Genomic DNA, 25,698 nt, shown 5'->3' on the forward strand with positions numbered 1-25,698 from the left:
AAAATTTCATATATTGGGTTGGTATTATATCAGCCCAAATGGTAAAAATGACACATGGTTCAAATGGGTAATTCGTTTGTATTCCTTCCCACCCAGCTGCCTGCTCTCCCTGCCTTCTCTCTGCTGTGGTCCAACCATGGGAGACATTGGTTAGATCAAAAGAATAATATACAAGAACGAGTCTGTACTATCCCACTATCCATTCAGTTACTCTGTGAAAAATACTGAACTAGATTGGGACTAGTGCAATTTCAATTTCTATTTAAGTTATGGGACCTGTTATGCAAAATGCTTGGGACCTGGGCTTTTCTACATAAGGGGATCTTTTCATAATATAGATCATCATACTTTGTCTACTAAATAATAATAATACGGCATTAAATAAACCCAATAGGATAGCGTTGCCTCTAGGGATGGGCGAATTTGACCCGTTTCGTTTTGCCAAAAATTAGCCGCAGGCGAATGGTCGCCACCGCCCATTAAAGTCTATGGGTGTCACACAGCGAATTTTTTTTGACGCACGTCTTTTTATTTTGACGCACAACGCTATACAAGTCTATGGGTGTAATTTTTCGGCGAAACAAGGAAAAAAATTTCGCCCATCCCTAGTTGCCTCCAACAGTGTCGGACTTGACCGGCGGGACAACAGGGAAAAAACCCGGTGGGCCCCGACCCTCATGGGCCCCCGCCGGACCAGTCCTCTTCTCCCAATATTGAGATTGACTAAGAAATTTTTTTTTTTCGGTGCCGCGCCGGGTGCCGCCCAGGCCTCCAATAATTATTCTTAGTTGGGATCAAGTACAAGCTACTTTTTTTTTTATTACAGAGAAAATGGAATATGTTCTTCTATTATTTGATTAAAAAGGAGTCAATGGGAGATGACCTTCCCGTAATTTGGAGATTTCTGGATAATGGATTTCTGGGTAACTGATTCCATACCTGTATAGTACTCAACAACTCTCACACAAGCTACTATCAACGAGTCCAGGACACTAGGTATTGTTGAACTATAGATCCCAGTTTCTGTAGAAAGCCTTTCAGGACAGAGGGTATAGAGTATGTAAGTCATAGCTAAACAGCAGCAGTAGGACAGAGGCATTCTCTTTATTAAAGACAGAGTGATGGATATAAAGACTTTGAGCAATAAAAGATATGTCAAGGGGTAACAAAAAATGATTTAACTGCTTTAATACTTATGGTCTGGATTTGACTACATAGACTTGTCATGATGCAGTTAAGGGGTTAAAGTTCTGGAAAAGAGACTGAAAAAACAACAACGCATTGTAAACTGCATAACAAGATACTGTTTGTGTGATTTTCACATTATACTTAATGGTAATTTTGTGCAGGCTGATGTGCAGGGCGCCACTAGAGGGCAGTATGGCCTGTTTAGTGCAATGATCATACGAACAGAATTGAGACCTGTACAGTATTTAACTGATGGCATTTAAAATCACAAGGCTGTTTTCATTGTATCGATGTAGTCAGTGCTGAGATATTCTCTCCTTATATAATGACTGGAGGACACTATACATTTGGGTAAGCAAAGGCTGATGCTTTCTATGACAAATCTGACAGTATCACAATTAATTGTGCGTAGAAAAGTCTAGCAGGGGTACAGTTATAGATATATGTAATTCTGAAATTGTAGCTAGCATTATTTGTACCCCAATGTTTCTATATATCTGTAACCTTGTTATGAGCTAACGGGCGCAGCCTGAAGGCCAATTAGGGGGAGATTTGGGGTGAGTGCTTATTTGTGCCCTGGGTACCCCTGGAACTATAGCAGGGTGACTGTTACCCCAATGTTTCTATATATCTGTAACCTTGTTATGAGCTAAGGGGGCCCAGCCTGAAGGTCAGTTAGGGGGAGATTAGGGGTGAGTGTTTATTTGTGCCCTGGGTACCCCTGGAACAATAGCAGGGTGACTGTTACCCCAATGTTTCTATATATCTGTAACCTTGTTATGAGCTAAGGGGATCCAGCCTGAAGGTCAGTTAGGGGGAGATTTGGGGTGAGTGTTTATTTGTGCCCTGGGTACCCCTGGAACTATAACAGGGTGACTGTTACCCCAATGTTTCTATTTATCAGTAACCTTGTTATGAGCTAAGGGGTTCCTTCCTGAAGGCCAGTTAGGGGGAGATTTGGGGTGAGTGTTTATTTGTGCCCTGGACACCCCTGGAACTATAGCAGGGTGACTGTTACCCCAATGTTTCTATATATCTGTAACCTTGTTATGAGCTAAGGGGGCCCAGCCTGAAGGCCAGTTAGGGGGGGATTTGGGGTGAGTGTTTATTTGTACCCTGGGTACCCCTGGAACTATAGCAGGGTGACTTTTACCCAAATGGTTCTATATATCTGTAACCTTGTTATGAGCTAAGGGGGCCCATTCTATAGGTCAGTTAGGGGGAGATTTGGGGTGAGTGCCTTTGGACCCAAGCTTTGTTGACTGTGGATTGATGTGACCACAATAAAAGGAAAGAATCATATTTAATGTACTGGAGACTCAATAAATATAAATGTATCCAGAGTTTGGTGCATAAAGCCCCAGTAAAAGTTACATTACAGAGGGGGACCCTGTAAGTCATTGATTACCAGAAAATGTCCCAAGTAAGGATTACAATTTGTATACACGCGCCTATTTTGTCCAAATGCATTCAACTCAATGGGCGTCCGAATAATTTTGACGAGCGACAATTTTTATGCGCGCGACTATTCTGCCGCACACCCACAATCTATTCGCCCATCACTACAGTTAAGCTCTAATATAGTATTACGGTTACTTTGAGCTTAACCTAGAAAGAAGTTAATGTTTAGTAATTACAGTATAGATGTCTTAAAAAGGTGTTCTAACCTAAGGGGGGCTTGGAAGTTGGAACTTGGAGAAATGCCTCTCATCCCCACCCCAAAATATCCATTGTTGGTAGTAAAAACAATATAAGCTCTGTCACCATCCCTGGCATTGAAAGGGTTAAAGCAGGAACTACAGTAGCAGTCACATTCCATGTAATAATGCCATCCCTACCCAAACCTGCAGGTTTTATATGGTTTCTTCAATTAACTACTTAAATGCATCGTAGCACTTGCTTCCCTGACAGGGGAATATTGATTTTTTAATCATTTTCAAGTCATCTCCAGCACAAATAAATGTACTACAGTTACAGTTAATGCACTGTATATACACATTAAGCACTGGGGCAGCACATTTTACAGTTTTGCTATAGATAAGAGGCTGTATTATTATTGTTATTTTTATTATTGGACCAATATTTAACATTTTCCAAACCTTGTTTGCAGGGGTTTAAAAAGAAAACAGTTGTACCCCAAAAATCAAGTGTCTTGTATGAGACCCATTTAGTCTTCTCCATGGTGTTTAATCAAAGGTTACAGCTCACAAAATATTTCAGTTCTTTATTAGAGATACACCAAATTCAGAATTCGGTTCAGTATTCAGCCAGGATTTGGCTGATCCTTGTGCCTGGCTGAACTGAATCGGAATCCTTAAAATAAAGTGACTTTTCATCACGGATCAAGGAAGTAAAAAAATGTTTAACCTTGTGTGCAGCTTTTTTCCTTCCCGGCCCTAATTTGCATATGCAAATTAGGATTCAGTTCGGTATTCACCAGGATTCTGTGTATCCCTACTTTTTATCATTGTTAACTGCATACTGGCAATATTAGTCCAGTAGCATCAGGAAAAGATGATGATGTACTTAGCTAATGAGCCCCAGTTAATTAGAATCCCTATGTCACTCTCTCAGACATTGGATGATATGATATAGACCAAACAGTATAAATATACTATATGTACATATAAGTTCAGGGCGAATCTGGGGCGAATAATTCACGAAACGGCAGAAAAATTGGAGAAATGGCGTCAAAATTATTTTGTACGTGCCAATTTTGAGGTGCGACAATTTTTTTGTTGCGACGGATTTTCAACGCAGTTTCACTGAAACATTCACGGCGGCTAAATGCTAAAAATTCACCTCAAATCCATGCCTGCCAAAATCATTCACCCATCACTAAGTTCAGCCATGTATATATATATATATATATATATATATATATATATATAGTAATAAATGGACCCGCACTCCAATGTTCTTAGTGAAGAAAAGTAATGTGCTTTATTCACAAATGCATATCCAACGTTTCGGTCCACGCTGGGACCTTTCTTTTCGGTCCCAGCGTGGATATGCATTTGTGAATAAAGCACATTACTTTTCTTCACTAAGAACATTGGAGTGCGGGTCCATTTATTACTACATATGCAAAAACTTGACCAACGCACCCACCATCCAAGAAATCCGGTAAGAGTGCGCTCACCAAAATTGCCCCATTTCTCTCTCTCTCTCTCTCTCTCTCTCTCTCTCTATATATATACTACTACTTCAGAAATTAACCCCAGCACTCCAATATATAGCCCCAATATAAAGGCAGTGTCCAGGCACCAATCCTAACTCAGTGAAAAAGAGAAAGTGTTACCTTTGGAGGCAGAAAGACCATACCTGCTTTTCTCTTTACTTAGAAAGATCTCTTCCAAAGACGCCATTAAGTGGGGGTTGGGCATTTCACTTAGTTGTTTTAATTTTATATTATGGGGAGGTGGTTCTCCTCTCAATGCCTGCTCTCCCAATCCCTACTTAATGGTGTCTTAGGAAGAGATCATGCTAAATATATATATATATATGTAAAAGGCACAGGAGTATTTTCCACAACTCATACTCATGATTTGAATGGAGATCAATGGTGTTCCAAACAAACATCCCTGTATATATAGATCCCCAAGAATGGCTAAGGATATATTCCTACATGTGATAGAACACGCAGGAGAATTCATGGGTTCATGTCTTTACTTCTTCACATCTGATGGTCTTGGAGGCTGAGCTGTTTTAGGAGAGAGGTGAGTAAAGTAAACACGTAATGTGATATATTAAAGATTCTGTTTCTTGGAAATACCAATATCACCTTTGTTTAACTTCAGTGCATACCAGCCATCACGTTAAAATCCCTATCCCTTTCATATGAGCTGCATAAGTACATTCCATGCTCCGATATTTGGTTTCACTTTAGGCATGTTACAATATGGGAGATCTAAAGTAGGAATGACATGTCAATAAATTACTCCAAGTTGGGAGTTGTGATGATTTATTGTTGTGCTATGAGCCTCTGCAATGGTGTTTTAAACCACACAACGGGATTATTGTTTTCTTAGTAGCCTAAATTCAGAATGAAAAAATCCGGCTTCTCTGGAGTTACTGGGAACTGTAGCAGGTAACTTTTTATATTTGGTCTCCAGACTTCAACAAGAACTATACATTGCCTTGGTACTTATTGGAGCAGGAACCTAAATACATTCACTCTCCACCACTGGCCATTAAGAAAATAACGTTTAAATAAAGAGAAAAAAAAAGTAGAGGAAAAGCATAAGGGAGAGGAGAAGACAAAAGCAGAGGGAGTAGAAGAGTAACGGGGCAAATAAGCAAAAGGGATCTGAATTTGAAGTGAAGATAAAACGAGCTTAAAGGAGAAGGAAAGGTTAAAACTTATCAGAAAAAAAAAAAATTGCCATGCGTAGTGAGTGGAATTTTTTGGCCATGCCCATTTTTGTGGCCACACCCTCAAATTACCATGTTCATTTTACAAAATGTAGCAGGTTATGAAAATTTGAACATATTTCTGTGGTTTTTTTTTGCAGTTATTACAGTTTTTCTACTGAAGGTGAATTGCCCTTTAAGCTGTGAGTCTAACTTCTCCAGAGGGACCTCCTTATCTAAATTGTTACAATTACTTATTTGCTTATCTCAAAATTGTTACAAAAGTATCTTATCTGAACCTCCTAGCTCTTCTGGGCTCTCTGGCAAAAGCCAATTACATTAGAAACATTGTTTCTTTTTTTAGCTGTTCAGTGCAGAGAAAATCGGGTCTGCGGGTCTTCAGTATAAACCCGGGTCTGCAGGTTGAGCTGTCAAAAGAGGGACAGTCCCGCTGAAAACGGGAAAATTGGGAGGTGTGATTAATCTTTTTGCTCTTTTCAGTGTAGCACTCTGCTGGAGCAGTCCTTGTAACTGATGCAGTTTGAAAAAAGAATATTTTCAAATGACAGAATCCCTTTAAGCTTTTGGTCATCTGACTTAGAGAACTGGTGGAGCATATGGTTTTATGGAGTCAGTTAGTTCCCCTTAAAAATAGAATGTGATTCCACTTGCACATTCCCATTCCTCTATAATGGGAAGTGACAATGACTAATCATTTCCCTGTTTGTTCAGGACCTCACTTCTCCTTATTACTCCCGTCCTGCTAAACTGAATGCTCAGGTTTTATGAATGAAGAATAATAAATATCGAGAGAACTGAGAGATATATAAAGTACCCGGATAGAAATGAAATAAATATATATAATGAGACTGCAAGTCGGCTTTCCAAAAGGTGTCACTGTAGCACCTTTGACTAGTTGATCTTAAATAACTTCTATTATCTGTATGTCTAAATCTTATAGGCGCTCAGTGAGCACGTCCCTGTCTCTCGTACAAACAGAAAGCGCACTGGCAAGTCTAAGCACCTACCAGATAAATATAAAGAGACAATGCTGCACCTGTAGCTTGAGATTTACCAGCAAGTCTTGTACTAAATGCATTGCTACTTAAAATGTGTTTAGGGTAAGGCCAGACGTGGCGTTTTTGCAGCGTTTTTACGTTGCGTTTTTGAAAAAGAACAGCCAGGCGTAAATACGCTACTGAAACCACACGCGACCGTCAACATGCGTTTTTCAGCACGTACGATTATTTTCCCAACGTGCACTTCTCATTGTTCTCATTGAATTTGGACGTCATATTTTAAATACGCTGCAAATTTACGTACAGTGTGGTTTCAAACGTGCAGATCCCATAGAGTCTATTGATTTGGTAGTTTCTTGACGTATTGGCGTTTTTGCTAAAAAACGCCAATACTGGCGTCCTGTGGCGGATTTCAGCTTGCAAGCGCCCTGTGTGAATTGCCATAGTGCGTTTTCCATTAGTTTCAGTGGTAGTGCAGTTTATGCATATTTACGCTTGGCTGTTCATATTTAAAAACGCAATGTATATACGCCGCAAAAACGCCACATCTGGCCTTGCCCTAAGGTGCAATGATGGTATAAGCAAACATAACATTTAGGGGCAGATTTATTAAAGGTCGAGGTGAATTTTCAAAATAAAAAAATTTGAATTTCGAGCTATTATTGTGTACTTCGACTAAGGAATAATCCAAATTTCGATTCAAATTTGAAAAAAATTCAAAAATCTAAATTTATCATAAAATTCGACTTCAACCATTCAAATTGCTTTTCAAGCCTATGGGGGTCCTCCTAGAACCTATCTGGAGTCAATTGGTGGACTTTGAAAGATCGAAGGTTTTCTTTGGGAAAAACCTAGATTAATATGATTCGAATACGCTATTACTTCTATTCATACGATTTGAATTTAGTAGAATAAGGACCTATTCGATCGAAAACGAACCTATTCGGCCAAAAAAAAAAAAGTCTACTTAATTTCGGTTGGTCTTTTTGAATTCGAATTTCGAAGTTTTTCAAATTCTAAATTCGACCCTTGATAAATATGCCCCTTAGCTGCTTCCACACCTTTTTTTTCCAGAAATTTTCAGTGCTATGTTTTCCTACAATTTACTTAGACTTTTTTTTTTTTAAAAAAAAATGCATTTTATCCACTACAGTGGAAGTCATCCATCAAGTCATAGTTTTGATTAGTACATTAATGGGCAGATTTATCAAGGGTCGAATTTCAAATTGAAAAAAATTCGAAATTCGAATTAAAAAAGACCAACCACAATGTATTTTAAAAAATCAGGTTTTTTGTGGGTGAATAGTCCATATTCGTTTGAATTCGTCTGAATTCAAATCGTACGAATCGAAGTAATAGCTCATTCGATCAAATTTGAATCTAAGTTTTTCCCAAAAAAACTTTGATTTTTCAAACTCCACCAATTGACTCCAGATAGGTTGTAGGAGGTTTCCTATAGACTAAAACAGCAATTCGGCAGGTTTTAGATGGCGAATGGTCAAAGTCGAATTTTTAAAGAGACAGTATATGATAAATTTTTATTTCCTAATTTTTTTCAAATTTGAATCGAATTTGGACTATTCCCTAGTCGAAATACACAAAAATTAGCTTGAAATTCAAATTTTTTAAATTCAAATTTTCTATTCGACCTTTGATAAATCTGTCCTCAAATCGGCAGCAGAACATACCCATATAGAAATATCTTTTAAATACTAAGGTGGTTATGTATTAAAATGCACTAAGATTGCCCAGGAGCAGTAACTCATAACAACCAATCAACAGGTAGCATTTGCTGGTCCCCTGTTTAGAAGCAAACATCTTATTGGTTGCGATGGGTTACTTCTCCTGGGTAAACTTAATGGGGCTCATTCATCAACACTGGTCAAATTTGCCCATGGGCAGTTACCTATAGCTGCCAATCAGTGATTAGCTTTTTGAAGCCAGCTGCAAGTAGAACAATGAATGCAGCAATCTGATTGGTTGCTATGGGTTACTGCCCATGGGCAAATTTGGCCAATGCTGATAATTGACCCCCAATGTATGTTATTACATATGAGGGTATACATGTAATACTTGTTATTTCCATCCTGCTTTTGTTGTTTTTATTGCACTTAGTTACTGGTACAGGTATTCCATTTAAATTATATTTTTGTCATGTGACTGTACAGGATATGAGCAAACTAAAGGGTCCTTTCCCTTCCCTACATTATGCTTAGTACAAGGGAATTCCTATGATGGTAGGTTCCATTCTAGATAGACAATAAGTTAATTTGCTGTGGAGTGTTCCATCTAAGGTTTGACTAGCTGGACCCCAATGACCTCACCGAGTTGCTTAGACATTCCCAATTCTGACTTCTTGGCATGGGAGGGAATACAACAAAATAGATGAGATAATAGCTGAGTTAAAGGCCTTTATAAACTTACCTCAGCTCACCACTAGTTGCTTAGCCATTAAACTCTCCTGATTTGACCTGATCTTCTTTGTCTGAAGTTCCAATACCCTGCCTTGGTTTCTGAGTCCCTATCTGGTCCTTGAGTCACTGCCTAGTTCCTTTTCTCTGCTGTGGATTTCCAGGTTTTGACCTCTGGTCTGTTATTCACACACTTCTTCTGATTATCTGCTTCACTAACCTTGATCCAGCCTGAAGTTCCCTCTGCCTTGCCTCAGCTCCTGATACCTTGCATTGATTCCTGGTACCCTGCTTTAGTTCCCGATACCTGCAGTGGTTCCCGAAACCCTGAAATGTCTACTGGACTACTAGGGTTGACACCTTTGGAAAAAAAAAACAGTTGTATCCTCCTTCTTCTTTTATACTAATGTGTGTATATTACTATTCTATAGCTCTTACATTAGTGATATAGATGAAAGATTGGTCATGGTTTTACTAGTACAAACTATTATTATTGAAATACAAATGTGTTGACTGAGGTCATAAGATTCTGAGAAAAATGTATCTATAAAACATTTGTATCAACTCATCTAGGCAATGTTGGGCAACCTGGGACCCTATGACTAGCAGTAGACTGGATGGCCAAGGTATTTGCCTAAGACCATTTTCTAATACTGCCCCTATTCCTAAGCAAACAATTGCCGTCAGTCTGATATACAATTCGCTCTGCCCTATTATATGATAGCCACCTTTTTGGAATGATATGATGGAATCAGTGAAAGCAAACCAGTCTTACATACACACACCAGCAGCACCTCGTAATAAACTCTCAGTCTTGAGACTGAACTTTGCATTTGATATTATTTGTGTCCACCAAAAATTCTGCAGTCATTGGAGGGCACAGAAAGTAGCAGCACGCAAGGGACATGATTTCCAGTCTGTGCCTAAATTACAATGTCAGGAATAAAAGTACTGCTCTGCTCATAGAGATTGCAAGGGAGGAGGCACAAGGGTCAGAGCTGACCCACGAGGCAGCCTCCAGCAAAACTGTTCTTTCCCTCCCTTAGAATAAATTTAACATGATTCCACTTTTTCCCTTTGTACCATATTTATGTCTATTTTTCTGTGGCTGAATGATTCCTTTAATCTTTTATTTTATTCTTGGTAACCTTTTTAAAAGAAGACTAAAATGTATTTCTATTCTTTACACATTATGGTGAGATAATTGCAAAAATGAAGCAGAATATGAATGCAGATTATATTGTAACCCTACCAAGGTATCAAAGCCACAATAACTGAACATTTCTTATTTATAATGTGCTTATTATAACAACTAATACATGGTCAGACACAACAAGAGGCAAGAGAAGTTCCATTTTCCCTAATATACTTTACGTTAAAGAGATTGGCATTGTACTGTCTCAATTTTTGTTGATGATACTAAATTAGGAAAAATTGTGGGGCTTTTTCACGAAGAATGTTGTGTCTTTGTAGAGAGATTTTACTAAACTGGAGAACTGGGTAACAAATTTGCAAATAAGGTTAATAAATGCAAAATTATAATAACATAAATGCTCATTCTACACTAAGGGGCAGAGTTATCAAGGATCAAAGTGAAAATTCGAATTTTGAATTTTTGAGCTTTTTTTAAGTGAAATTCGACTAAGGAATTAAGGAATAGTTAAAATTCTAATTTGATTTTTCAAATGTATCATGTACTGGCCCTTAAACCTGCTGCATTGCTGTTTTAGCCTATGGGGGATATTCTTGGATCAAGTTGGAGTTGTTTGCAGCCTTCCTGAAAATAGTTTTGTTTTTTTTTCGATTCAAATTCGATTCAAGTTTGCGTGTCGATCTCATTGACGAGAGTAAATTGCAGTTGGTCAAATTTTTGTCGAATTTCGAATGAAGTCTAAATTCGACCCTTGATAAATCTGCCCCTAAATGGTAACGTGTTGGGGGGTCCTTAAATGAGAAGGGTGTGGGGGTTTTTATGGATAACAAGCTGTGTCACTCTAGGCAGTGCCATTCTGTGGCTACTAAAGCAAATGAAGTACTCCCTTGCAAAAAAAAGGCATTAACTTAAGGGATGAAAACATAATTTTGAATCTTTATAGGTCCCTGGCAAGGCCTCCCCTTGAGTATGCACTGTAGTTTTGGGCATCAGTCCTTGAGAAGGATATTAAATAGCTGTAAAAAGTGTAATTTTTTAATACAGAGCCAAATTTGTTATAAGCAGGGTGTATACATGGCTCAGGATCAAGGGGCATGTCCAAACTCCAAAACAGAAACATTTATTCAAAGCTCCATATTGATTTCAATCAAATAATTGAAATTTTAAAACATGATTTCCTTTTTCTTTTTAATTATAAAACAGTATCTTGTACTTAACCCCAACAAATTAATTCTTATTGAAGTCAAAACAATCCTATTGTGTTTAAGTAAATGTTTAAATCATTTTTTAGTAAATTTAAGGTATAGTGATTCAAATTACAGAAAGACCTCTTATCAGGAAAAACTCCAAGGTCCCGACCATTCTGGATTACAGGTCCCATGTCTATACATTCACACAAACACCATGGTACCAGTGCTATGTGTTTTGTATAATCCAGTATCTATTCACAGGTGTTTAACTATAGTAAAGTACTAGAGGGTACAAAATGCATAAGGCAGAGTACCATGGGGTTTGTATGCATGCTTTTCAATATGAAGCTATGAATATGAATCTATTTGTATAGTTTTGGAGTTGTAGGATATCATTAATGGTTTTAAATTTGGAGTATTAGTTGGTGTTTATTAGTTTTGGCTAGTGATAGGCGAATAAATTTGCCAGGCGCGAAATCATGTCGAATCTCTGCGTTTTGCTGCCGGCAAATGAATTAGTGAAACTGCAGCGAAAGTTTTCCCCGGCGCCAAAAAATTTTGCACGCTGCCGTCGAAATTCAAGATTTTTCCGGCGAAGCGAAACGCAACAAATTCGCCCATCACTAGTTTTGGCACCACTTTTTTTTTAAATTGCGAGATTTCTTTTGACCTGCTCTTTACTTATTTTCAAGGGCCTTTGGGGTTTGCGGTTTTAGAGGTTAATTTGCCTCTCCACAGTAAGCCCTAGTGAAGGTAATAGTTGAGACTGCAGCTTCTTGGTACTTGCCTTCTCCTACTTGGTGGTATCCATATGGACTATAGTCAATATTTGGTAGATTGCTTTGGAATGTCTCCACCTCAATATCAATTTTAATTTGATACTAACTTATTTTTTTTGAGTGTAATTCATATATAACGGTTGGTTTAGAAAACTGGTGCCCATAGAATACTCTCAGGTAGTGATGCCCGTCCGAAATACCCACTTTCCCTCCACCCACGCCCGCCCACCTTCCGGCTTCATTTTATATTACTGCGCTGCCCCGCCCAGCCAATGATGTCACAAAAGGGGTGGGGAGAGCAGTCTCGTGTCTATAAAAGAAGAAGATGGAAGTTGGAAGCCGGCAGTGTACGGTGGTGGGCGGGGAGAGCAGGAAGAAGATCTCAACCCTCAACAATCTCCATTTCAGGAACATGAAAGAACCTTACTACTGTCAGACTACAAAAAAAAAATGGAACGGCAAATATAATAAGAGTTTCATATCTGTATAATTACTGCATGTCAGCCTTTCATATATTGATAAATTGGAGCGGCTTTCAGAATTGCAGACAGACACACTTCTACTTGCCTCGTATAACAGAGGGCACCGAAAGAAGGGACAGATGGCCCATACAGCTGATGTTTAAGTCACAAATCTAAAAATAAATATTGTTGAGGTCATTTCATATTTTACTAGTAAGCTATTCCTTCTATGCGCAGAACAAGGCCGGTAAGAAAAAAAAAAAAAATAAGAGGCAGTTAATTTTGTTTTTGTTGAAATAATATCATTTTAGTTTTAGAATGTAAGACAGATGCCAGCATTTCACTCTGAACAGATGGCAATTCTAACTAATAGTGCATCTCTGTATTAGCGAGGTCTGTTGTGTATACAAACAGTAATAAACACTAGGTAAGAATCAAAATAAATTTTAATTGTCGACATTAAATTCTGGCAGGCGCGCTAAGAAGAATATGGAATTTCTTGCCTTTGAAGCCTATTGAAATAGCTGAGATCATGGCATTCGTGTGGGTTTTTAATTCCCAAAATGGGTTAGTTGAGAGGTGTTGCCCCTGCTGGTATGGCATTAAAATGTAACCTCTAATGAGAAGGAGCTTTGTAATATATTTCTTCTTTTCCTCTTCTCGTTGATGATGGCAGCATTATGCCACTATAAGCCAATTTTACCTGTTTCGAATTTCATAATATTTCCGCTGGGAGCATCTTCTCTGTTAGGAGAATATGCCTGACCATAAACTATATCAACAGAGGCTCAGCGTATTATGGTTATGAGTCACTGGACAACAGGACTCTTCATTACTGCTGCCTGGATACTGCTAGATAAATTTGCCCATAGGTAGAGCAGCGTTTTTATTTGCTTGTATGAATACGTATATTAGTTTGTATAGCAACCGTTAAAGGGATACTGTCATGGGAAAATTTTTTTTTCCAAAATGAATCAGTTAATAGTGCTGCTCCAGCAGAATTCTGCGCTGAAATCCATTTATCAAAATAGCAAACAGATTTTTTTATATTCAATTTTGAAATCTGACATGGGGCTAGACATTTTGTCAGTTTCCCAGCTTTCCCAGTCATGTGACTTGTGCTCTGATAAACTTCAATCACTCTTTACTGCTGTACTACAAGTTGGAGTGATATCACCCCCCTCCCTTTTTCCCCCCAGCAGCCAAACAAAAGAACAATGGGAAGGTAACCAGATAGCAGCTCCCTAACACAAGATAACAGCTGCCTGGTAGATCTAAGAACAGCACTCAATAGTAAAAACCCATGTCTCACTGAGACACATTCAGTTACATTGAGAAGGAAAAACAGCAGCCTGCCAGAAAGCATTTCTCTCCTAAAGTGCAGGCACAAGTCACATGACTGGGGGCAGCTGGGAAATTGACAAAATGTCTAGCCCCATGTCAGAATTTAAAATTGAATATAAAAAAAATCTGTTTGCTCTTTTAAGAAATGGATTTCAGTGCAGAATTCTGCTGGAGCAGCACTATTAACTGACTATTAACTGATTCATTAGAATCCATCACATATAGAGTGCTGGTTGTAGGGTGGGGGAAATGTAAATAGGAGATCAAAAATTATATCATACCCTGTAACTATTTCAGCTATACTTTTGAGCTATTTTTGTGTACTTCGACTAGGGAATAGTCCAAATTCGAAAATTTGTATATCGAAATTTATCATGTACTGTCTCTTTAAAAATTTGACTTTGACTATTCACCTTTGAAAACCTGCCGAATTGCTGTTTTAGCCTATGGGGGACCTCTAAGAACCTATCTGGAGTCAATTGTTGGACTTTGAAAATTCAAACATTTTTTTTAAAAAACTTTGAATCAAATACGATTGGATACGATGTTACTTCGATTCGAACTATTCAAATTTGAACAAATATGGCTTATTCACCCTTAGAAAAAAACTTTGAATGGTTTAATACATTTCAGTTGGTCTTTTTTTATTCGAATTTCAAAGTTATGGAAGTTCAAAAAAACTCGCATTACTTAGGGCCTCTTAGGGGCAGATTTATCAGGGGTCGAAGTGAATATTCAAAGTAAAAAATTTGAATTTCAAGCTATTTTCTGTGTACTTTGACTAGGGAATAGTCCAAATTCAATTCAAATTTGTAAAAAAATAGAAAATTTGAATATCAAAACTTATCATGTACTGTCTTTTTAGAAATTCGACTTTGACCATTCGCCATCTAAAACATGCAAAATTGCTGTTTTAGCCTATTAGGGACCTCCTACAACCTATTTGGAGTCAATTGGTGGACTTTGAAAATTCAAAGTTTTTTTTTAAAAAAAAACTTTGAATCGAATATGGCCTATTCATCCGTAGAAAAAAATGTTGAATTTTGTAATAAATTTAGGTTGGTCTTTTTTTATTTCAATTTTGAAGTTATGGGAGTTCAAAAAAACTCCCATTACTTTGAAATTTGACCCTTGATAAATCTGCCCCTTAGTGTATACATCCAACCAGGACTGCCATCAGAAATCGCAGGGCCCCATACAACAAAATTTCCTGGGCCCCCTGGATGCGCCCCACCTACAGGTCCGCCCTCCCCATCCCACAGGACCGCCCCCCACCACACAGTAAAAAAACAAAAAAAATATTGGTGGCTAAGGTTCCCACATGTTCATAAAAAGATATTGGTGGTCAGGGCCCCCCATAAAAAACATTTGTGGCCAGGGCCCCCCCCATTAAAAAATATTGGTGGCTAGGACCCCACATGAGAAAAAAAATTGGTGGCCAGCCCCCCCCCCCACATTATAAGAAAATTGGTGGCCAGGGCCCCTTAAACGTCCATGCCTTCCCGAAGTCAGCAGCTCTCAGAAAGATGGGGGGCCCGGCTAATCAAGTAAGTGTGGCATAGCCTGGCCCCCCTTACCCTCGGGCCCCCTACAACTCTCCCCAGTGTCCTGCATCCAACCAGCAGTTGAACTGTTGGACTGCAATTGCAATGACTGTCAGGTGTATCTTGGGCGTTTCAATTCAAAAAGTTGGATAACTTCAGTTTGGTTCATCCATAGTTTATGTAGTTTTAACATAACTCCCATCCTTCCTACATTGCTAGGTGTTCCCTCTTCTCCAACCCTTGGACTGCACATAAAAGTATAATCATGATTTGGGGGCAGATTTATCAAAGGTTGAGGTGAATTTTCGAAGTTAAAAACTTTGAATTTCGAGCTATTTTTTTAAAATTTATCATGTACTGTCTCTTTAAAAATTCAACTTCGACCATTCGCCATCTAAAACCTGTCAAAGTGCTGTTTTAGCCTATGGGGGACCTCCTAGAACCTTTGAGAAATCAAAGTTTTTTTGGGGGGAAAACTTCGAATCGAATTTGATCGAATGCGCTATTCCTTCGATCGTACAATTAGAATTCGGCCGAATATGGACCTCTTCGACCCAAAAAAAAACATCGACTTCACTTCAGTTGGTATTTTTGAAATTGAATTTCTATGTTTTTTCAATTCAAAATTTGACCCTTGATAAATATGCCCCTAAGAGTTATGTAATGTTCTGTTAATTTGTATAAGCGTTACCTCTTTTTAGCATTTTATGATTAAAATTGTCAAAGTGAGATCCAAATTACAGAAGACCCCTTATGCAGAAAATCCAGCATTCCAAGCATTCTGGATTACAGGTCCCATGCCACCTGTACTCTAAACATCCCGACTTTAACACCACAGCATGTCATGTGATATCATGTATATACAGTACATAAAGGTGTTACATGCAATATCTAGCCCGGTGTAAAATTCTGGCATAACAAGAGGTGGTAGTTGAAAAAAGCTTTGTGAAAAAACATTTTATGTATCTTTAATTTTAACACAGTTTTTTACAAAAATGTTGTCATTTTGGATTGCACTAAGGTCTAAGGTGCTGTATAGCAATGGCATGTCTGATGTACACACATTAACACCATTGTAAATAGCACAATGAGATATTCGTTATTGATTATTCCAATGATTATAATGTGTGGTATTAATTCACACCAAACACTTCAAAAGAAGTTGTTAAATAATTGATTTTTTATCACTTTACACTGGTTTTTTTTTTTGCAAAATAATATGTCACCTTGGGTAGCTGCTGGTAGGAACTGAACCACCAATTTTTATCACCACCCACTCAGTAGAGCTATACATACGGTGCTGACAATCTTGTGAATACTGGTGACAAAATAAAGGAATATTGATATTATTAGTCTCAAACAATATAGAGGATAGTCTTTTACAATACACCCCAAATAAGTATTTTGACCAATTTGGAATGATCAAAAAGGAATCAATTCTCCCAGAAACTGGTAATTACTAATAACTATCGCTCAATATACTTAGTAGATCTCTCTGGGCCTTATTTTTGCTGGGAAAGGGAAATGCTTCCTCTGTATTTGTTGTGCTATCACAATTTTATTTGCCAACTACTTAGGGGGTTATTTATCAAAGTACGAATTTATCTCAATATTTGCTGCTACAAACTCCGATCAAATTCGGGTTTTTTATATTTATTTATTATTATATTTTCCCGAAAATTTGCTTTCTGATTTTCACATTTTATCTGGATTTTTCCTCAGATTTTCGCGATTCATCCGAAAACTCATATTTCTTATGCTTTTTGCTCGAAAACTCCAAAAACTTTGGGGTATTGCATGAAACCCAGCGCACATCAAAAAATTCATTGGGACTTTTCCCATTGACTTATATGCAACCTTGACAGGTCTGAGGTGTCGGATTTTCAGATTCGGAATTTTCCATTCACTTTTCCCTGGGTTTAATAAATTCCGAAAAATGTGCGATTTTTTAAAAATCCGACTTTATAAAAAAAAAAATCACACATTTTTCGTGATTTTTGCATTCAGAATTTAGTAAATAACCTTAGAGTGTATGGCAGGTCATATATATAATATCAAATCCTAAATCATAATCTTACTTAGAAGGCATCAAGATGGCAAACAATGGACAGCATAAAGGAGTGTAGCTTTAGAACACATGGAAAAGAGTATGAGGGAATTATCATTTTCAAGTCATTTTAATTTATTTGGATTATGTTTTTTATCTTCTATAAATTCCTTTACAGAGTTCAGATGCTGCTTTTTTTTAATCAATATAAAAATGTGGTAACATATATTTAAAATGCATGTACAAATGGTAAGCAGCAGTTCAGTTACAACAGACTAATTCCTCATGATAGAGCAGTGTTTTTCAACCTGTGTGCCACGGCACACTGGTGTGCCGCAAACTAATGTTAGGTGTGCCGCTATCAATTTGAAGGCCGAAGTGCGCGGACCTTTCACGTGACGTCACGTGACCTGAGCGGGCAGAAGAGCCGTGCCTGGGTTGGCTGATCAGGGAGGTCGCTGGCTGCACTGCGCGCAGCTTCGATGTGAAGGCAGAAGGCAGAAGTGCACGGACTGACAGGTGAACGGCTAGTGCTGTTATCAAAATATTAAGGAAGCAGACCCTGCGGCTTAGCCATGCTGTAATAAGGAGAACCATATTTCTAGCTGTCTGGCTGCAATGCATGAGGCAGAAGGTTGTCAGTAAGAAAGTAGAAGGAAACATATATGAAAAGGCCAATTGAACTTTTACCTGATAAGATTTTCCAAAGCAGGGTAGCGCTGCCCTCTATTTAAGATGGTAGGGGCAATAGCGTGGGTACCCGGCATAGCAAGCTTACCCTGGCCTTGAATGATGAATGTGAGAATTCTCTCACGAACACAGAGATTAAATTATTTTGTTATTGTGTTTTTTTGTAATAACAAAATAATAATAAGTGACCTGCTTCTCCCTTTGCAAAGTTGCTAGCTGAAGCACCAGATCTAGTTAGTTAGATTTGAGATTTGATTATCAGTATTGTTTATTTATAAAACCCCAACGGTCTTGGCAGCAATTATAAAATATTTGGGGGAGTGTTATTACAAAAAAACACAATAACAAAATAATTTAATCTCTGTGTTCGTGAGAGAACTATTGCCCCAACCAGCTTAAATAGAGGGCAGCGCTACCCTGCTTTGGAAAATCTTATCAGGTAAAAAGACTGCAGATGATATAATAAAGTTCAATTGGCCTTTTCATATATGTTTCCTTCTACTTTCTTACTGACAACTTTCTGCCTCATGCATCAATGTTTAAAAAAAAGCTTACATTAACAATAGCACTTATATTGTTAATATAAGCTTTTTTTCACATTTTCAGCTGGTGGTGTGCCGCGGGATTTTTTCAATGAAAGAAATGTGCCTTGGCTCAAAAAAGGTTGAAAAACACTGTGATAGAGCATAAAATACAATACAAGAGAATATGGAGTAAAAAAAGAGATAAGAAAGGGGTAGGACACAACAGGACAACAAACGAGAAATGGGTAAAAAAGAAGCCCAAAGAGAAAAGGAAGAGAATAGTAAAAGGAAGAACATAAATTAAAGGCAATTGGAAAAGGAATAAAAAGGAAAAATAAGTTATAATTTTTTGTCCATATAATTAGTGATGGGCGAATTTCCCCAATTTCGCTTTGCCGAAAAATTAGCGAAAGGAAGAGAATAGTAAAAGGAAGAAAATAAATTAAAGGCAATTGGAAAAGGAATAAAAAGGAAAAATAACTTATAATTTTTTGTCCATATAATTAGTGATGGGCTAATTTCTCCAATTTCGCCTCGCCGAAATATTAACGAAATTCGCAAAACGGCAAAAAATACCCGAAATTAAAATTTTTACACTAGCGTCTAAATATTTTTGACACCGGCGACAATTCCAACACCGGCGACAATTCCAACGCCAATTAAAGTCAATGGGCACCTAGAATTGTCTCCGGCATCGGAATTGTCGGGTCGGCTGTGAAATTCGGAAATTCACCAAGAAATCGTGCCTGGCGTATAAATTTGCCCATCACTACATATAATCACTAGTAAAGAGGTATGGGTCCCCAGCTGTAGTAAATACAGGATATTCCATATCCAAACACCTGAAATCAATGTTTAAATTTTATTTAAATGTGAGGAAATAAACTCTGCAAAAAAAGTGCATGGGCTACATCACCATGTAAATCCAATTAAGTCATTATTTTGATATTGTTGACATTTCTTTAATTTGGTGAAAGTACTATTCATTTGTCTCTGCAATCAAAGCCTCTTAATGGTCATCATTATAATTGTTCTAGTGTACAGTTTTCACTGTTAGTCACAAATGGAGGCGAGATGAATGTGGAATGTCTTTTTATTATATAAATACTTTGTTTTAATTAGATCATTTAATATTGTACATAGCTTGACACAGCAATAAAGATAGTGCACTAAACAAGGTGTAAACATACTGCCCTGCTTATTTATTGTTATTAAATCAAACAGGGAAATTACACGTAATTCTCAGAAACGATTTGCTCTAAAAATTGAAGGGGACACAATAGTACAAAAAAAACAGCATCAGCTTTGTATAGCTGGATCTAAGCTCAAAATGGAAGTATAGCCCTATGGGAGACTGCAGGAAATTACAGTTAGGTGTAAGTGAAAAGACAAGTCGTAGTTCACCTTTACATTAACTTTTAGTATGTTATAGAATGGCCAATTATAAGCAATGTTTCAACTGCCCTTAATTTTATCTTTTTTTTTATAGTTTTTTGACACTTTCCAGCTTTCAAATAGGGGTCAATCCCAGATTTATCAGTTTCCTATGTCTTAGCTCTTATCAGTTCTGCCAAGGGTACAGTAATTCTGAAAAAGTCTTCCTCATATCTGACAAAGGTCCGGTATACTGTATTTAGATGTTGGCCTTGGCCTTGGTGCAGTCAAGTGTAACACATATAATAATAATAATTGGATTTTCACTCCTCTCCAGAGACCTCTCCAGAGATCCCATCAGGAAAATGAGTAGGTTAACACCTTTATAGAGTCATTACTGAAAATATCACATACTATACATACACCCACATGCATGAAGGCTGTCAAGTTGCTTTATTTGGCTAAACCATTAGCTAAACCATGCTTTGGCTAAATTATATATCACTGCCCTCAAAAGAACAATATAATTTAGTATTAAAAGGTGATTTCCTGTGGAAATGTTTTTGAAGAACTTACAGTAAGATAGAGAGCATTAAAGGTTTAGGGAGATTTAACCTTCCCACATAAAGACACCAACGGCCATATGCAGTAAAACCATCAAATTGTAGTCACCCCTGGTGGAAAATACGTTTCCTAATAAAGTGTTATATACAGTTAGGTCCATAAATATTTGGACAGAGACAACTTTTTTTTCTAATTTTGGTTCTTTACATTACCACAATGAATTTTAAATGAAACAACTCAGATGCAGTTGAACTGCAGACTTTCAGATTCAATTCGGTGGGTTGAACAAAAAGATTGCATAAAAATGTGAGGAACTAAAGCCTTTTTTTAACACAATCACTTCATTTCAAGGGCTCAAAAGTCATTGGACCATTGACTCAAAGGCTATTTCATGGGCAGGTTTGGGCAATTCCTTCATTATGTCATTATCAATGAAGCAGATAAAAGCCCCGAATTTGATTTGAGGGGGGGGGTGTTTGTATGTGGAAGATTTTGCTGTGAACAGACAACATGCATTCAAAGGAGCTCTCCATGCAGGTGAAACAAGCCATCCTTAAGCTAAAAAAACAGAAAAAACCCATCCGAGAGATTGCTACAATATTAGGAGTGGCAAAATCTACAGTTTGGTACATCCTGAGAAAGAAAGAAATCACTGGTGAACTTAGCAACGCAAAAAGACCTGGACATTAGTGATGGGCGAATTTATTCGCCAAGCGCAAATTTGCGGCAAATAATAAACGGGCATGAAAATTCACCGGTGTCAAAAAAAATGGACGCTGGCGCATTGTCGCCAGCTAATGTGCGCCGGTGTCCAAAAAAACGAACGCCAGCAACGTTTTGCAAAGTTTTGAGCATTTTCTGGCGAATCGAAACGGCGTCAATTCGCCCATCACTACTGAATGTCCACGGAAGTCAACAGTGGTGGATGATCACAGAATTATTTCCATGGTGAAGGGAAACCCCTTTACAACAGCCAAACAAATGAACAACACTCTCGAGGAGGTAGAGTATCCATATCCAAGTCTACCATAAAGAGAAGACTGCATGAAAGTAAATACAGAGGGTACAAACCACTCATAAGCATCAATAATAGAAAGGCTAGATTAGACTTATATCTAAAAAAGCCAGCACAGTCCTGGAAAAACATTCTTTGGACAGTTGAAACCAAGATCAACCTCTAGCAGAATGATGGCAAGAAAAAAGTATGGAGAAGGTGTGGAACAGCTGATGATCCAAAGCATAGCACATGATGTATAAAAGATTTGGGGGGCAGTGTGATGGCTTGGGTGTGCATGGCTGCCAGTGGCACTGGGACACTAGTGTTTATCCATCATGTGACACAGGACAGAAGCACAAGAATGAATTCTGAGCTGTTCAGAGACACTGTCTGCTCAAATCCAGCTAAATGATGGATTTGATTAGGAGGTGTTTCATAATGACCCAAAACATACAGCCAAGGGAACCCAGGAGTTTATTAAAGCAAAGTGTAATATTCTTAAATTGCCAAGTCAGTGACCTGATCTGAACCCAATTGAGCTGCATTTTACTTGTTGAAGGCTAAACTTCTGACAGAAAGGCCCACAAACAAACAGCAACTGAAAGCCGCTGCAGTAAAGTCCTGGCAGAGCATTAAAAAGAGGAAAACCAGAATCTGCTGATGTCCATGAGTTCAAGACTTCAGGCTGTCTTTGCCAGCACAGGGTTTTCAACCAAGAATTAGAAATGAACATTTTATTTTCACTTTTTTAATTTGTCTAATTACTTTTGAGCCCCTGAAATGAATGTTCAACCCACAGAATTACAGCTTAAAGTCTGCAGTTCAACTGCATCTGAGTTGTTTCATGTAAAATGTTGCCTGTGTCCAAATATTTATGGACCTAATTGTATGTTCCCACTGATAAGATACTGTAAACATATTGGAAAATATGTACAGTGCAGTACTTGGCACTTGACTTCAATGTCACATTAAGAAAAAGTATGTGGAAGTTTTGGATTATAGTTGAACCTATTGTAACTATATTATATATTTTTTCAGAGGCAGAAAATTATCCTAAATTTGTAATCAAATACCATTCTACACATCTTAAAACCAACATCCTCTCTATCCTACATTGTTTAAGCCCAACTAAAGTAAATTAAATAATGTTATATGTCTTTATCCATTGTCCATCCACATTCACTTTTGCTTCCCTCCTATCTACCTAATATACTCTGTTGCTGTGGTGTGTAGTTCTCCTTATTTAAGCAATACTCTACAGTTCCATGTGGATTCTCATTGCATCAAGTAAAAAATGGTATAATTGTATAAACAAGTCAAATTATTGTCCCTACAATATTTGAAGATGTAATCATAGTGTCCTCTTTCTCTTATTCCAAATCAAAACAATTGCAATTAATGATATCGGTCCTTTGGTATTGTCAACTTTTCTATTAAAGGAAAAACCTAAAGCAGGAAGAAACTTACAAAAAAAAATATATTGCTTCTGCCATATGGGACAACCAACGACTCACCAACCAATTTAAGATGCAGCATATTGAGATGGCCATATGTTACAGTGCTGTTGAATGGCTGAGTGATTCATGCCCGTCACATTCAAGTATATCAATTAAAGCTCCTTGAAGTCTGCATGATTTGTGTCTCTGTTATTAAACCCTGCTAATTCATCCCACTTACACATCCGTTATAAATCTCTAGGAGTGCTGCATGATTCATGGCAGTCTGTGAGCATGCTACAGCAAATTCTTCTCCTTGTAATTAACAGTAAATTGTTTTACTGCCATGCAATGAATTTTTCAGTTATATTGCAAATGAACTCCTAAATGCACGTTTATTTCCTAAGAACTGACTTATATCATTAGGCAATTAAAAAGTATTGCTTTGAACCAAAAGGCTTTAATCAATTGAAATATAATACAGCCGCGGATTATTCAATTGGTTAATCTGCAGCATGCAAGTGGTTAAACATTAAGGTCTTTTAGGTTCACATAAAATTATATATTTTAATAACATAAAAAATTATAAATAAATATGCACGTTGAGAGTCCTCTTCAATTTCCATCATGGAGCATACAGTAAATTATGGTCTAAAATGGCAATATTGTCTAAAACAGATTTTGGAGATTTACAAATTTCTATTTTATCTCTGAAGTTGGCGATATTAAGAAATTTCTCAGATGATTTTACACGTTGTTAATCATATGCGCTGTTCTCTAGCAGAGGCTTTACTCCTGAAATATCTAATTGGATAATTAGCCAAGCTGAATCATCAGAGGATAACAATTTTGCTCAAGTGTTTCTGTCAAGGGTGAATCAAATTCATATGAGCATGCTGCTGGAACATTCTTGGGAAACTTTAATTCTTTTTTTACCCCTTGTAATACGTATGGCAGAAAATATGTGGAAGGAGAATGTTAACAAAAATGTACAGATGGAGCCACTGAGATTTGTGTATCTGGACCCATATGGCACCCCATTCATTTCAAGGGGAAATAATATGGGCGGTGTAGTATTGATTGTGATGGATTGCATAAAATTGGCCATTAGGTCGAAAGGAAAAATTCAGAAAAAAAAATTTCAGCTTCTGTAGTTACATGTACTGTATATAATCTATTATCCAGAATGCTCAGGACCAATGGGTTTCTGGATCAAAGATCTTTCCATAATTTGAATCACCATACCGTACCTCTGCTAAAAATAACACTTAGGAGCAGATTTATCAAGGGTTGAATTTTGAAGTAATGGGAGTTTTTTTGAACTCCCATAACTTCGAAATTCGAATTAAAAACGACCATTGAAATTTATCAAAAAATCTAAGTTTATTGGCCAAATAATTCTGCTTTTGATCGAATTTGAATCATACGAATTGAAGTAATAGTGCATTCAAATCGTACGATTCTACGTTTTTCAGAAATAAATTTGATTTTTCAAAGTCCACCAATTGATTCTAAATAGCTTCTAGGAGGTCCCCCATAGGCAGGTTTTCGATGGTGAATGGCAGAAGAAGAATTTTTAAAGAGACAATACATGATAAATTTCGAAATTCTAATTTTCAATTTTTTTCAAATTCAAATCGAATTTGGACTATTCCCTAGTTGAAGTACACAAAAATCAGCTCGAAATTAGAATTTTTTTAATTAGAATTTTCACTTTGACCTTTGACAAATTTGCCCCTAAATAAACTTTTTAATTTTAACAGAGAAAAAGTAAATCACTTTTAAAAATGAGAATTATTTTACTTAAAATAGACTCTATGGGAGATGGTCTTTTTGTAATTTGGAGCTTTCTGGATAATGGGTTTCCAGATAACAGATCCTATACCTGTGCTGTATGATGTTGAAATGGATGCAAGATTGTCATATTTATATAGTAAATATAGTTTTTTTTATATATACAATCATGAATTTTTATTAACAATTTGGATAAAAGTTTCACAAAACATTAACGTTTAAAAAGCTTGCCATATTTTAACTAACTATTCCATATGCAGGTATGGGATCCATTATCCGGAAACCTGTTATCCAAAAAACTCAGAATTACGGAAAGGCTGTCTCCTATATAATCCCAAATAATCCAAATTATTTAAAATTATTTTTTTTTTCTCTGTAATAATAAAGCCATTAGATGCTTTATGCATCATACTACTTTGTTTGTGCTTGATTACTAAAATTAGTTTTTACTCTCTGTGATTCATCTGAGTTTCTGACTTCTTGCTTGTCCCTGCCTGGTCCCTGATCTTCTGACTAGTCCATGATCCTCCGCCCCTTCCCTGTCTATTGGAATTCTGGTTAGTGATGGGCAAATTTGCTCCGTTTCGCTTCGCCCAAAAATTGGCGCGAAATTCGCGAAACGGCGAAAAATCGTGAAACTGCGCCGGCGTCTAGTTTTTGACGCTGGCGCCCGTTTTTTCGGAAAATTTTTTTTGACGCCAGCGAATTTTTTACGCGAATTTTCGCGGGCGTTTCGCAAACTTATTCGCTGGCGGTGAATCGCGCAAAATCGCGCCTGGCGAATAATTTTGCCCATCACTTCCGCCAGTTTGGACTAGTCCCTTTGTCTG

At 37.4% G+C, this 25,698-nt stretch overlaps 1 protein-coding gene across 1 annotated transcript in view; it reads right to left on the reverse strand.

The window, feature by feature from the left end:
- ush2a.L (Usher syndrome 2A (autosomal recessive, mild) L homeolog) overlaps nt 1–25,698 on the reverse strand; it is a 442,265-nt gene that overhangs the window by 302,749 nt on the left and 113,818 nt on the right. The window lies entirely within an intron of this gene.

Source organism: Xenopus laevis, chromosome 5L, assembly GCF_017654675.1.
Source record: "Xenopus laevis strain J_2021 chromosome 5L, Xenopus_laevis_v10.1, whole genome shotgun sequence".
Lineage (NCBI taxonomy): Eukaryota > Metazoa > Chordata > Amphibia > Anura > Pipidae > Xenopus > Xenopus laevis.